Source organism: Otolemur garnettii, unplaced genomic scaffold, assembly GCF_000181295.1.
Source record: "Otolemur garnettii isolate 467f Iridium unplaced genomic scaffold, OtoGar3 scaffold00213, whole genome shotgun sequence".
NCBI classification, from domain to species: domain Eukaryota; kingdom Metazoa; phylum Chordata; class Mammalia; order Primates; family Galagidae; genus Otolemur; species Otolemur garnettii.
This window is the reverse complement of record NW_003852608.1, coordinates 2,472-5,238: the sequence shown is the minus strand read 5'-3', so window position 1 is coordinate 5,238 and position 2,767 is coordinate 2,472. Positions and strand designations below refer to the sequence as shown.

The 2,767-nt window shown below is 34.3% G+C and overlaps 1 non-coding gene across 1 annotated transcript; it reads right to left on the bottom strand.

The window, feature by feature from the left end:
• Positions 1-645: 645 nt before the first annotated feature.
• On the bottom strand, positions 646-859 carry LOC111722110. Its single transcript, XR_002771045.1, has one exon. It is a non-coding gene; the product is annotated as a small nucleolar RNA U3 (small nucleolar RNA).
• Positions 860-2,767: the final 1,908 nt, after the last annotated feature.

Below are 2,767 nucleotides of genomic sequence, written 5' to 3'. Positions count from 1 at the left end.
GATGTATTAATAACATGAATATTCTCTATTAGAATATTATTCTAAGGTTAAGAGTAGTATTTCAAAAGAAAAGTAGCCAACATTCTGGAAATCTACACTTAGAATGAGTGCGTAACTAACTACACATGATAACACACCTATGACAAGTTTGTGAATATATTCATATATTTAAGTACAAATGCTAAGTGATGGCGAGACCCTTATGTTCCTTTGTCTTTGTGATTTATTGGAAGTGTTAGAAAAAAGGTCATTAGGAAAAAGGTTGGTCTTCTGATCTGATAGAGCTTAAATCTCACATTAATGTTTTCCAAGTACAAACAAAAATACTTTTTTTTATTGTTTTAGGTTAATTTGAGGGTACAAAGAATTAGGTTACAATGTTTGCATTTGTGAGGTAGAGTCCCTTCTATAATTCTGTCCTGCCCCCAAGAGGTGTGCCATACCCCCTAACATTGTGCCCATTAAGTTGGAGCACACCCTGTAATACTTGTTTTGTATGTAAAGTTACAGTATTATGTTCAAACTAAAATGTGAGTGAAGTTCCCCTTATACAAAAGACAATACATAAAAATTCAGGTTAGCAAGGGTGAAGTTCTATTTCTTAATGTAATAAATTAGTTATGAGATTCTTTTACCAAGAAAAACAACACTCGGACTGTGTCCTCTCCTTCTTACTCTCTCAAAGGGAAAGAACGATTATCAACAGCAAATGGTAGGCACAGTAAAGCAAGGCTAAGAGCTCCCCCTTCAGACCCACAGGAGAACGCTGTATCTCCTCCTGTGGTTTCCAGAGCGCTACATGTTCAGAGAAAGTTCTCTACTAAGAAACTATAGAAAGAATCCCTGAAAGTATAATTTTATTTTGCCTTTTATATACTCAAGAAACTAATATATTCAGAAGCATTAACAGAACCTTAGCCTTGTTGCTTTTATAAGCAGAAAGATGGATTAAGTGTTTCCCATTAAATTTGGCATACTTTATGCATAAGACAGATAGTAGAAGCTTCATGTGCCTTGTCACTTCCCAATCTTTTGTGTATGAAATGTAACTTCATGGTGCCTATAAGTCTTTCTTGATGCATCTAAATAGAATATTGTCAAAGAGAATATTTTAAAAGTTGCATTTAATTATATAAATGATTTTAGAGCTCTTACACATTTTCTGTAAATTTAACTCATCTGAAAAAACAGATAGTTATTGTGACGTAAACAGCAAAATATTTTTAAAAATTAGGAAGAAAGCCCAAATTATAATGTATTCAAGTACATATATGACATACACGACATATATTAAGATAGATTATTTCAACGTACATAGCATTCAGGAAAATGACTGTGTAAGCAAAGCTACCAAAATAACACAAAAGGATTGAAATTGTATCTGAAGGGCTGTTATCTGATGAGTGTTTAAGGACTGTCCACATATGGGTTCAAAAAGCCAAAGCAACTTTCTCACAACTGGAAAGATTTAAGGAGTTAGATGAGTTAAGCAGACATTCCTAAATAATGTTTAGCTCTCTTCAAAATAATTACTCTATACTCCACATGATCCTAAGAAGTTTGACAAAAAACAAATAAAAAACCCTGATAATTAGATAACCATAGAAAACATGAATAATTTTAAAATCAATATATTTCCCACTTGATCATGAAAAAAAAACCTGATAAGCATTTACAACTGAGATAAAACTATGTGGAAAAAATACAACCAGAACACCTGTTTTGACTTCCTTCAAATAACGTACCCAGGAAAAGGACAGAGGCAAACTGAGAGGTGGGTACACATGAAACAAGACTGTGCTATGTTCCATTATCAAAGCTATAGGTCCATGGGAGTTCATCAGTGGTTCTATTTCCAAAATAAAACGAAATACTCTTTCCCTAAAAGCCACAGAATCTAAATAATCTTGGCCACTATTTACAAAAATATTAAGAATGGCTGACATGGTTTATACTGGTAATCCTAGCACTCCAAAAGGATGAGATGGGAGGACCCTTTGAGCTCAGGAGTTGGAGACCAGCCTGAGCAGTTGTGAAACCTCTCCTTTGCTAAAAATAGAAAATTAGAGGACCTTCTGGTGAGTACCTATTGTCCCAACTAGTTGGAAGACTGAGGCAGGAGGATTGTTTGAATCCAAGAGTTTGAGGTTGCTATGACCTAGGCTGACAAAATGGTATTCTACCCTGGGACAGAGCAAGATTCTGTCTTTAAAAAAAAAAAAAAAATTTAAGAATGGCTTTACTTAAAAATACCAATAAATGGACTGTAATAATTCAGAGTTTAATATGAGAATTAATAAGTTAAGCATGATAGCCAGGCATTGTGGTGGGTGCCTGTAGTCCCAGCTACTTGGGAGGCTGAGGCAAGAGAATCACTTAAGCCCAAGAATTTGAGGTCGCTGTGAGCTGTGATGCCACAGCTCTCTATTGAGGATGATTTGATTAGACTCTATCTCAAACAAATAAATGAATGATTGAATGAATACATAAATAAAGCAACCATGATATAAGAAAGAATATGTGATGTCTATCCTGGCCAAATATATAATACTCTGGAATATATGAACATAATAAAAATATTACTAATTTTGAGGATGTCATAATTATAGACTATACATTATAGTAGTCCCTCCTTGCCTTTGGGGTGTATGTTCCAACATTCCCAGTGCATACCTAAAACTACAAATACCACTGACCCTATATTGTCATGCACTGCTTAATGATGGGGTATATGCTGAGAAATGTTTCAGTAAGCTATTTTATCACT